The 13,076-nt window shown below is 44.9% G+C and overlaps 1 long non-coding RNA gene across 1 annotated transcript; it reads right to left on the bottom strand.

Moving 5' to 3' along the window:
• Positions 1 to 4,885: 4,885 nt before the first annotated feature.
• LOC135365760 (uncharacterized) lies at positions 4,886 to 12,234 on the bottom strand. The gene is made up of 4 exons (XR_010413921.1): positions 9,527 to 12,234; positions 9,240 to 9,377; positions 8,944 to 9,180; positions 4,886 to 6,469 (listed from the first exon to the last, which is right to left on the bottom strand). It is a non-coding gene; the product is annotated as an uncharacterized LOC135365760 (long non-coding RNA).
• Between the last annotated feature and the right edge of the window lie 842 nt (positions 12,235 to 13,076).

A 13,076-nucleotide genomic window follows, 5' to 3' on the forward strand; every position in this document is an offset into this window, starting at 1 on the left:
TCGATAAACTTGATAAACTGCTGACAACGGGGCGTGCTTGAAGTCGGTGCAGGGTTCCGACTAGGAATGGGCAGTGATGTTTTCGTTTTTAATGTATGCTAGAGGTAGCGCCTTAATGTTCAGGAAGAAAATGTCAGTCGATGATTCTCCCGTTTTGGCAGGTGGCGAAATTTTCGCTACAATATTTTGAGTTACCTGGTTACGTTTGGATTTCGTTATACACCCCGTTCCACGCTGCTTGTAGTGAGTGAATGCAGCTTGTGTGCGAAACGTTAAGGTATCCTTGGAATTCTTTGGTGTGAATAAGTTTCGCACATAGAGACACACTGAGATTTAATATAGTATATGTTCTGGAAATCAACTGATGTCGTTCCCGTTGAGATCAGCTATTTTCTATTTTCGAAAACATAGCGATACATGTTAATACATTCAGAGTGTTTGAAACTGTCGAGGAACTAATACTTAAACCAACTCGTGTCACCCAATTACAGAAAGTGAAGAATCATCAGAAATTTACGTTTCTATGAACAGAAGGTGGCTGAGTTGAAAAAAAAAACAGAAAATACTCATTTAATAATGCCTTTGTGAATAAGGAATGTGGCACAGAGAAGATAGGTGGTAGAAACTGTAGAACGGTAGGAACAAAGGAACTGTAGAAATGTAAACGGAACGCTGCTTGATCGTTGCATTGCCGTGGTTGTCCGGCTTCAAAGACAAATATGTGGATACAGTTTATCGCGAAACCATCGGGGGAAGGCGTAACACTGAATCGATACGTCCTAGTAACAACAGCCGGTGATCTTGCCTTATTTAGTGACTCTAATCTTGTCACATACCATCAACATTCCCGAAATGATGCAATATATCGCGTCAAAAAAGTAAAAGGAGCATCAATGAGACTCCTTGAAAAGGGATTGCGAGGATGAGTACGACAATTAGTAAATTCTACACAGGGCAGGTGCTAGGGGTGTGCGGGGCCTGAGGCAAAGGCACATCGCGGGGCCTGTTTCACACGATTAAGTGCACACTTGATAGTTAAAAAAATAAGTTATCCCTGGTTGAAGGCTTCGTGCGCGGGTCTATGCAAGCGCGGGACTTAAGGCGATCGCCTTACTGCCCCCCCCCCCCCACCTACCGCCGGCCCTGATTCTACACGAGGTAATCATTGTGAACATCGTAGGATGAGGTTGAATTCCAAGTGGCACAGATATTCCAAAGATAACTGACGTGATTTTTAGTTACTTGTGGAGGTAATTGCACGCTAGTTGCAAGCAACCGCATGCACATCGTGCACACACATACATGGGATGATGATGGGACCCGCAATTAACCGTCGCCGGTACATTGCTTTTCCAGAAGATCGTTCGCTCTACCGGTACAGTACACGAACTGGACAAAAGTGCTTGTTACAGAAAACTAGAGCTGCGTACAGTATATGGTTGTGCATCGAAAATGACATCCTACAGTAATTATCACAGTTGCGCGATGGCATTCACACCAGCAACCTGGGTGCCAACTGCCAAGGGCACTTGAACAAACTAAGACGTCCATCGGCCAAACTTTTTCTCAAGTGAGAGTATCCAAATGGCACTGAAAGCGTCACGCAACATTACATAAGGACTAGCATGAACCATGAGTTAGCTCGAACTGCAGACTGTGGTGACTAGATTAAGTATTGCTCATGTAAGACCACTTCTGTCATGGGAAGAGCCAGGATATTTTGAACGACGATTGTGCAGTGTACTTGCTTGACACTTTAGCGCTAAAAATCTACAGCGAACGGAAAGTTCATAAAAAAGAAAGTACTTCAAGTATAACAAGAAATATCCGTAACATAGGTACAGTAAAGAGTCCCTAAATTTGGAGAGAGATTCACGTGAGTTGCAGTACTCGAGACCTTGTTAGGACACTTCACATCTCTACCTGCAATTCAGCACTTCGCCAGCTTTTCTTCCATTCGGCACACTCAAATATTCTACATTTGTCTCTAGAAAAACGCTTTATCTGTCCGCGTTATCACGTATTGTGGTCTGTGACGAATGTCGCTGCTTTCTTTTCCTTTTTCTTTCTTATTGATAAAGAAAAGCTTTCTGCGCGCGCGCATGAACAACCCACGATTGAAATGCTCCGTTGTTTCATGATGTATCACTATTTCTTTTTTTTCTTTTTTTTTTTTCTTAGCATCTTGAGAACGAATAATACTTTCTCACTGCCTGCACCTTCCCACGTTAGAGCTGGAGAATAACCGCAGAAGAAAGGCACTGTGACGCAGGGCATTACATAAATATCAGTGATGGCCACTAACTACTTCTACAGTAGTTTAACTATAACTACTAACTACTTTGCGATTGAGTAGTTTAACTAGTAGTTCAACTACTTTTCTGGGGAGTAGTTAAAACTACTTCTTTAACTACTGCAATGTAGTTTAACTACATCTACAACTACTTAACGTTGTCCATCAACACCAATCCCTTGTAGTGTTCTTGGACACCTAAATATGAATCACAAGCAATGATTAACTTTGGCTCAAGCCATTGCTACGATCGTCAAACACAAAGCTTGCGGGGAAATTCTTTTTGTGCCTACGCGATAAACTAAATTGCAGAATTATTTCACAGCAAATGAGGCTTCACTAGACAAGCATTATTTATTTATTTATTCACATACCCCAAAGGCTATACCCTGGGGGACACCAGTTGATACGTGACAAAAGGACGAGGAATGGTTGTTCACGAAAGTGGACTGGAGGCGGTCAGTTAAGAACGTATTAATCCAGGAGAGAACATGTGCATCAAGGCCTAGTTGTGAGAGTTTAACCATTAATCTAGCGTGCGGTACAGAATCAAAGGCTTTAGCAAAGTCCAGGAACACGGCATCTGTTTGAGTAGAACTGTCCATATTCGAGTGGAGGTCGTGGATAAAACCAGCTATATAGTTGTGAGAATTTTTTACGGAAGCCATGCTGGCAGGGGGAAAAGTAAGCATTTGACTCTAGGAAGTTGATTACCTGCGAATATATAATGTGTTCCATGATTTTGCAGGGGACGCGGGTAATGGAGATTGGTCTATAGTTCAACGGTGAATGAATGACACCACTTTTATGCACTGGTATTATCATTCCCCGACGCCAGTCTTCTGGCAGAACTGAACAATTAAGTAGGAAGGGAGTTGCGTCAGGAGAGAAGCCGCCGATATTTCGAACAGAGACTGTTCTTTTTCTGGGCACCGTCCTCATCATTGGCATGGTAGGGTTAGGTGTGACGTGTTCAAAGGTTCATGCGAATTGTCCCTTTAAATCATGCCAATGATGAGGACGGTGCCCAGAAGAAGAACGGTCTCTGTTCGAAATATCGGCGGCTTCTGTCCTGAGGCAACTCCCTTCCTACATCTCTACCGGTTCGCTGGATTTCTACCCATCTATGAACTAGTAAGTGACTGTTGGAATATTGCAGCAAGAAATCTGCTCGAGTGAGCCTTTCTGTTTTTAAGAATTTTGCTGTTTATTCCATCGAAACCAGCAGAGGAGGAAAACTTGATGGAAGAGATAATCTTTTCAATGCCAGCAGGAGATATCGCTATAGGTGACATGCTATTGAAGATGGATGTGTGAGGCGCGGCAGGGGGAGTTGTGTCTTCGTTGGTGAACACGCTTGCAAATGCGTTATTGAAGATAAGAGAACATTGGTTATCTCTAACAAAATTACCATCACGATCTTTCAGTTGGATGTTTACCGATGGAGATTTTGGGTTTATAACTTTGTAGAATGCTTTGGGGTTGTGCTTCAGGAGGTTAACGAGGCCCTCGCTATAGAACCTGCGTTTTGAAGAAGTCACCAATGAGATGTATTTCCGGGCGCACTCTTGATATTAGCAGTGATGATGCAGACTTACAGCGCTTAGCAAGCCTGTACAGACGTTTCTTTTTACGGGCGAGCACTTTGATTTCATGATTGTACCATGGGGCATGACAATGTGTCTTGATGATAATGGAGGGTATATAGGCCTCAATAAGTGCATTAATCTTGGATTTGTATAAATACCAGTTTTCCTCAACTGTCCGTACTTCAAAATTAGCGAGAAAGTTAGCCAAGTAATTGGATAATTCAGAATTTATTTGGTCGTAGTTACCCTTATCGATCTTATGCGTTTGCACGAGGAACGACGGGGCACGCTGGGGACAGGTATTGTAAAGTGTAGTACTTTGTGATCACTCAAGGCGCATAGAGAAAATACAGAACCTACTACAGTCGGACCTCGTTTTATGAACCCTCGATATACGAATTCCTTCAACTTACGAACGGCTCCACAGGGAACCAAACTTTTTTCGTGTATTTTGACCTCGTTTTACGAACCCTCGATATTCGAACTATGAACGGATTATTAGGGAACGGACCCAAAGTAGCCAAGCCATTCTGACCTCGATATACGAACGGGCGTGATGAACGTACAGAGGACCAGGCCAATGGACCGGAGGATAATGAAAGTTCCTCAGTACATGCTGCCGAGGTCAAACATACAATGTCCCAACGTCGCTACGTTCCACAAACATGATTCACCATTTCCTGAAAGAAAAATTCGGGCGTTTACAGCCGAACGGTTGTAAGTTTGAACCATGTTTCCGAGATGGAAACATCTTGCCGTTCCAAGAGAAGGCGTTAAGTCCTGACAGCCGGTGATAAGCGTAATATTTGCCGTTGGAAACAGTCTCATCCGCGCGCGATACCATACGTTTACAATCGCGCACTTCGTTTGCGTTGTATTCCCTTCCCCTGACAGAACCACACTAATCACCCAGGACAAGAATACCAGACGAGAACAGAGTGAAATAAATCATATTAGGTTTAATGAAACATATCAATTCGAAATACATACACTTATCGCAGATTTTGGCAACTCCTAACAGAAGGGCATCTTGATGACCACACGAAAATTAGGAAGGTTCACTTAAGGCCCACTTCTCACCTAGAGCTATATATGTACACGTAGTGATTAGAGGTTTCCATTTCTTTAATGAGTGGCCATTATGGGTTCATTGCAAAAAAGAAGAGAAAAAGACATGACATTGTTGGTGCAGAGCTGATATCTGCTAGCACTCACGCTATGATGGCCGGTCGTGCCATGACGATTTTTTTTTCGCGAGGCCAGCAACAAGGGGGGGGGGGATGCATTGTATTCATGTGTTCACAGGTGTTAATCTTGGTCTACAGCTCCGAGATGTGAACGTCGCTTCCTGTTTAACCCGAAAAGTGTGCGAACTCCGTCATACAATGCACGGGCACACGGCCCGGATACAGAGATGCACGGATAAACAAGCCCACTGTGACGCATGCGCAGGGGAGCGGGATACGGAAACGTACTCGGGTGGTAGATGATTTCGTATATGTGCACGAGTCGGACAACATATAATTTTTCTACATTGAAGTTAGGAATAACCTGTTCGTACACACTCACGCCATGCCATTGTTGTGAAGTTTTTTGTTTTGTTTTGTTTACGATCGTAATTCTACTACAAAAAAAGGGGGGGGGTCACGACTCCCTTAATGGAGTAAATGGCTTGTCCCAAGGAACACTCCATTTTGGAGCAAAAGATACACCCCCTAAGGGGAGTAACATGCTACTACATTTGTGTGGTGTAACCGTGACACCCACTGAAGTAGCTGCCAGCACCTGCAGATGTTGTCCTGACGACCTCCTTCGGTATGGTTCAAATGGAGTTCCCTTCATACCGGGTAAGGTATGCACACTGCCTCTGCTGTGGGAGCAGCAGTGACACTACCCTATGGATCCCCATTAATGCTGTGAAATGGAATAGCAGTAATGCCCACTAGAGGAGTTGATAAAATGCCCTATGGGGATGTTACGGTCATGCCATGCAAGGAAATTTGATACAACCCACAGTGACAGATACGCTGGGAGTAAATACCTATCAGTGGAGTCAAGACAAACCCTAACATGGAGCAATTCCAATGCCCTCTGCAGGCATCAGTGAAACTCCTCTCTCACCCTCTGGAAAAGGGGTGATTCTTACTTTCGCACAGGATATCGAGTATACCTTCCCGACAGGAGCTACCAGCTCATGGAAGGCAGGCGTGTTCAAGTCAATTCATGCAATGGAAATTGGGGCAGTTATATGGCATTCGTAACGGCTTCCATTTAGCACAGAACGTGGAGAAGGTTTATTTGGTATCCTTAAAGCCGCTTTCATTTTCTAGCTTGGTTACCACGCGAGTGATGCCGTGGACTCTTGTGCCAGCCCAAGGACATTTTCAAGAAATGTGAACACCTTCCTCAATCGCCAGGAGTAATGCATGTTATAAACCCAATACAGCGACAGCACAAGTGCCACCGCTGCATTGAGGTTTGTAACATTCACCGAAAAGCTCTCGAGCCGAACCATGATTGAGGAAGGTGCCCACAAAGCAGCAGAGACTTCTGCGCAGGGGTGTGCAGGGTCAGCAGCCAAAGGGTCCTGCAACAAAACAGAATGCTCAGTTTCTTCACCAAAACATGCATGTGGATGACTGCTTGCAGCAACGACACTATCACGTACAGCTATAAATACAAAAATAGAAGTCCATAGCTTTCCACGATTCTACAAAATTTTGCGGAATAAGTAACCTCCAGTGGAACTCATTTCATTGCTGAAGTCCATGGAACGAGTTACCGCAGAACCACATTATTTCTCAGTTTGGGCAATACAGTGCCTGCCTGACACAACAAAGCTACGTACCAACGCTGTCCTGCAAAGGCCAGGCAACAGGCAAAATTGCGAAACGTTCAGCTGGGCTATCGCCAGCAACTCATAATGCGAAGAGAAGGAGATGTTGGGGAATGCACTTACCGCACGTAAAGGTCACGTGGCTGCGAGAAGTGTATGTGCATAACATAATCTACAGTGCATACAGAACTAGTAAGCAAGTTAGCTTTTTACCATGTCATTAATTTTGCCCACACCTTTAAACTCTAAGTAAACATTTTGAATGCTTCTTGAACTGAAGTATACTAGGGCATCGGTATCTTTTTTGTAAGCGAGGATGTGGCCTAAGGGCACTGACAACCTGTACCACTGTGTGCAGTATTATTAGGCAAATTCTCTTCCTCAGGCAAAATGATCTAGTTAAGACTCGGGTTCTGAGGAATTGCAATAAATGTTCGACGTGGCTCTAGAATGCTTGAAATTGCTAACATATTGATGCGCGATCGCAGAACAATTTAATGTTAAGTTGGAGGTGGTCCGCCGGCTTGCTAGGAACGTATTGAGAGAAGACTACGGCTGACTGCCAAATATTTGAGAAGAATTAAACTAAAAGGGGAGAGAAGCCCAATATCCTCCGGTGCTACCACACCTACAACAAAACGTTAAATTGTTTTGTGATCACGTACCAATACGTTAGCAATTTTAATGGTTCTCCACCCCCTGAAGCACTTCTTAGAATTTTTTTCTCTTCAAAGTCAGTTCAGTGTCTTTCTTGACCAATTTTCCCGAGGAAGAGAAGCTGCCTAATAATTCCGCATGCCCTGATACACGATGTCGATGCCCTTAGGCCACACCCTCACTTATTAAATAAATACCAGTGCCTGGTATACTTCAATCCAAGAACCATTTAAGTTTACCTAACTTAGAGTTGAAAGATGTGGCCAAAATTAACGATATGGTAAAAAAAAAAAACAGCTTGTCAAATAATTCTGCACGCAGTGTATATTTTTGCACATACGTGGCCAAGACCTTGATCAGACATATTTTCTAATCTATAATTCATCCATATTCGTCGGCTGCTTCAAGCGAAACCAAATACTTCAGGGACCATCGAGCTTGAACCACTCCTAACCATTCGCACTTGGAGTGCCGCGTATAAATAAACCAGAACACCTTTTAAACAATCAAGGAAGTGCTGCACATTGACTTACTACAACGTCAACTAGAACCGTTGCACACCATCCTGAACATTTTCTCCTAATTTTGGCACATCATGACCACAAGAGGCAATATCACGAGACACCTTTAAAAAATTTCCCAGTACATTTCATTTCGTGGTTTGCCAATTTTTTGACCATATTTGACACATTTCTAGGGAAACTTCGTCAAGTGGTCCAGGCTGCATGTACAGACGCATGTAATTTTATTAGAGATCCCACGTTCCTAACCTCCTGATGGGTTGCCATTATGTCATGTGGTGTATGAAGTTACTGTTGCGGATTGACTTCACCAAGAATAATGTAATATTTGGAACACAGGCATCAAGTTCTGGCTGCCACGACAGCAAGACTCCCACAGCATCATCCCCTCAATACTGCCAGATATTGCAAGCTATTTCTGCGTGAGTGTTCATAGGCTTCCAGCATAAATTGATGTCTTTGTTCCGAACGTTCCGTTGCTCCTGGCAAAATCAAGCCAAGGCGAGTATTTTCTCCTCGAATTTGCACCCCAAACTGAGGTTCCCGTTTCTGGTTAAACCCCATTGCTACGTGCAAAAATGCACCCAAGCTAGACACCTCAAGGCAGCGACAGACTAATCTTTCACAAAATACGCGGTTGATTATTTCTGAAACTCTGGATAAATGGTAGAACAAACGGTAATTCTACAATGAAGCCTGATTCTCCACAAGTTCAGTCTGATCATTTTCCCACCTGAAGTTGCATGATTCTTTTTACATGAAGTTATTGGCCTGATTTTTACCCCAAATTAAAAAAAATAGCTAAATAAAACCCGAAAACTAGGACCTAGAAATACGTCACATGTCATAACAGATGCTCAAAAGTAAGTGACGAATGTGGCACCCTTAAAGGTTATATGTACACGTTACCTGCACCACTCGACAGAGTTTAGCCTCGTGTTTGTGACAAAAGACAGTCGGATACTTTTCGGACAGCCCTCGTATGTAATAAATAATGACGACAATCGAAGCGCACACACTATGATGCCCAAGCGTTTTGTTCCTCACCTCTGTTTCTAGCGCCAAAGCAGGGTACTCAGAAAGCACATCAGCAACGGTGAGGCACTGTCGTTCATCACTATCCTTCTACTCGATCAAGCGGCGTCTCGCAGCATGTGTTCTGGACATTGCATCTGTGATACGATCCCGGCGCCTCTCCTCAGGGCTCCTTCGCATTTCTCTGACCATGAAGAGGCAGTGGGCAGCTAACGCGTCACTGTCTTCCAACTGGTCTTCCGACGGAACCTTGGAGTGTGAATTGAAAAACTTAACCTCGCCAGGGGCGGATATAAATAGAAATATACCGTTGGACGGATGCAGCTGCTTGTGGCTGAAGTCCTTTGGCCCTCCTCCTCCTGTCTCTTTCTCTTTCCATATTTTTCCCGCTGTGCCTGCACCATCTGAATATCACTCGGCGACTTCCGTTGATCCTGTGTCCTGTTCTTGAAGTGGCGCCACCAAGAGTTCAGAAATAACAAGATACATATGAAACAAGAAAGGAACAGGATACAGCTTATATCAAGTACAATTGTCCAGTTAGCACATGTGCCACCTTATAACAAGTGTCTTTAATAATTGCTAGGACACTTACAAATCCTGTGCCTTTGACGTCACGCAGCGCTGGATAGAGATACACTAGCAGTCGTGCCGCCTCATATAACAAATTTCTTTTTCCAGGGTATCTGGGGGAAAGGGTGGTCACACCGCAAACATGCTATAAAATTATTGCATTAACCATTTAAACTAATTTATGCAAATACAGTGTCAAAATGTGGAAGTTGTGCCTTGTCTGCATGAGGCTCATTATGTTTTAACGAAGGGCCAGCCACTTACAGAGAGTGGCGGCAGATGTCCATGTGCAGCTACCTTACTATCTTCGTTCTCAGTTGATCCGACAGTTCACCGCGCTTTAAGGCGGTGCATCACCACCGACGCTCTATGGGAATCCCCATACATTTTTCAACTCGTAGTGCCGCGAAAATTTGGTTGATCTCCGTGCAACTGCTTTTAAATGGGAGAGGATGCTTAGATCTAGTGCCTGATCGAAGCAGATTTTGCGTTTTAGACTCAGAAATTTTTATATCGTCGTCAAAAGGTTTGGGAAAAGCTATATTTCGAGATTCCGCTCGCTTACAAAATAGAGCCGCCCAAAATCGAAAATCTGGCTCGATCACGCACTAGAAAAACATATAAAGAACCAATACCAACAAAAAGATTTCATCTATGTTAAGCCGTTGACTCGGCACAGGAGTTCTTGTCAGGTATGGTCATCAGTGGAGTACGTCCCTTCAGAATGGGAAGCGCAGTGCTGCCATCTATCATCGAGTGTGTCGTCACAAGCAACAACAATTTGACCGCTGGAAATGATATACCGCTGCACATGGGCGGAAGACGACGACGCCGACGTTGACCATGACGCGGGAGCACGGGCACGGGCAGCGTAGCCCAGCCCCAAATTTTGTTTATTGTTTGTTCAATGATGCTCATTTTCTCGGGGAACAGTAGATGAAACTTATTTGTCTTGGAATTCCCAGTCGCAGCCACAGAAATGTGGAAGGATCATGCTTGTAAAAAAAATAGTGGCGCTGGATAGGTTATACAGTGAAATCTTTTCTTTTACAGTGGATGCCGGAAACCTGGCAGCGCTTTTAGCACTCATCCAGTAGGATGTCAACGGGAAGGGGGGTCTATTGTTTCATGGGACAAAATTACAATAGTTATTTGAACCGCACTGGGTATCCCCTCGTCCCATGACGTGGTTAGGAGCGCGGATCAAGTGCGGTCCCCTAGACCCTAAGGATTTGGAATTTCGGGTGGCGGATGGAGCTGGTTGGGGCAGATTTCAGACACGTCCATAACGTTTAGTGTACGATAAGGTACAGCGGACAATTTTGATGGGCAAGTGTGCATATATGCTTCGGCTGAGAAAAGTTATTCAGGATCGAAGTTGAATCAGAATGGAAGCTGAAATGGAATCGGAGCACTTGGGACCCAGGTCGAAGTACGGTAAATAAATTGATAGAAATGTTGGCTCCCTCAGATTGCGAAATGAATATCAGCGTTACGACGTCATGAGCGAGCACTGGGATGGCAGAAGCGTCAAAAACCGGCGGCACGGCAAACCCACAGTGCCGTCTTCCTCACACCGTTACACAATGAGGGCGTCAGGGCGGACACTGATGAACGTGAGCATATGATGACAGTAATACCCTAGTGGTACCTCAGAAAGTTATACATGTGTAGTTGCTCGCACGATGAAGCAAAGATTACAACACCTTGATGCTCACATGCGGATCAGTAGCTTCAAGGCGCTCGGAATCTATCACGCATTCAGTTGTGCACTTGCGGACATGGAAGTCGTTTCTGAACGCAGAAAAGGACTGCGCAGTGAATTAACACTGCAGTGCAAAATGTGCACACTAAAGGGTGTCGCTGACACTGAGGTTCCAACAAGCATCGGACAAGATCATATGGACGTGAACACCGCTGTAGTTTTGGGAGTCCTCTCTAGTGGAACAGCATATTGAGCCGATGATCAGTTATGTGCCGCACTAAGCATGCCGTGTATGGTGACCGGAACATTCGCGAAATATCAGGACCAACTGGCGGACGGTAGCAAGCGTACAGGACAGAGTCACGTACCGGAACTGAGGAAGTGCGGTCTGTGGAAGTGCGCGCATGTCTACTGGTACCAGATCCACGGCCAACTCCACGTATAACCAACCGGCAGTACTGCCTCTTCGTTGTAGGTACTGGACGACGCCTTTCGGAACGAGAAAAGGGTGGTGTACCTTGCGCGAATTTATAACGACTACCTCCTGCCAGAGCCGATTGACCCTCGCTATCCGAATTATGCGAATTAGGGCTCCCGATTACAGAAGGAAGTACGCTAAGCCAGAAGAATTGTAATCAGTGTACCGTGTACCTTTTGCTAATCGAGACAAGCTCATGTGATGTCGGCAGCCTCGACGACGACGTGAAAGAAAGCTAGAGTGGATTTATGGAAGTTCCTGCGCGGATAGGCAAGGTGACACTCACAATGACAATTTGTCATGAAATGCTCTCACTCCGAGATCCACGAGCTGAAGGTCATCTCCACACGAATGGGACATCAAAGACCCAGTTCACGGCTTGCTGATCTGTACATGGGCGAAGTCTGGGGCCGTGGTTAGTGACGACCAGGATGAGCACAACAGACCCGAATTATATACTCGACCAAACTGGAAACCTCAATTCGCACTTTACATTCCAAGCAGCTGTATGGTCCACACACACACATCTTCTTCTTCTTCTTCTACCAATGAGATAATGGCCGTGAGCCACTAAGGGAGATTTTTCTCCTCTACCCTGCTTTTCTTCCCTTTTCTTCTTCTCTTTTGCCTTTCTCCTCCTCCTCCACTGATGTCCAATGATATGGGAAATGCTATGCAGCCTCTTTGCAGTTTTATTTCATTTCCGTTGACTCTGCGAGTAAATCAAGCGTTTTGCACCACCACAACGTGGTCTGAAATTCGTAAGCCCAGGGTGACAGGAAATAAAGAAAACAGGTTGCGGTTTCGTTTCTCAATTTCCGAGTAATGTCGGTAGGCTATAACATGTCGACACAAACTTGTTTCAACCGCGTCCTCTCCAACTTAGGTTTTTTGTGTTACGAGAGATTTCGTTTATTACATGCGCAAGCATTGCAGAAATCACACGAAACGACTGGGGACTAACCCTTCGCCCGACAACAGCACAGCACGGAACAGCAACAGAACAACGAAGAAGTTCAGGAGACAGCTGGACAGCCTGTGCGCATTCAAAAGCCGCGCCACTAATTGTTCCGTCTGGCTGCGCGATATGCGTGTTCACGGTATTGGACTTGGCATGGGTGAGCACGAGCGGTCATATGTTTGCACAAGATTTCGCTTGGCCCGTCGCGTCCCAAGTGAAAACAAAAATAACACAAAAAGAAGACGTTACATCAGCGGTACTGCATTTCCAAGCAAGCGCCAAAATGTTGTGAAGCGGTGACTGCGCAAATCATTTCGCTCGCTGCTCCATCCCTCGGCTGTAGACGACGAAGTGCCGGCTGCTGCTGCAGATCGAGTGGGGGAGTTCGAAGTAAATATTCTCCCGGAACTGCGGGGCAAGAACCATCA

The sequence above is a fragment of the Ornithodoros turicata genome, chromosome 1 (genome assembly GCF_037126465.1).
Source record: "Ornithodoros turicata isolate Travis chromosome 1, ASM3712646v1, whole genome shotgun sequence".
Taxonomy (NCBI): Eukaryota; Metazoa; Arthropoda; class Arachnida; order Ixodida; family Argasidae; genus Ornithodoros; species Ornithodoros turicata.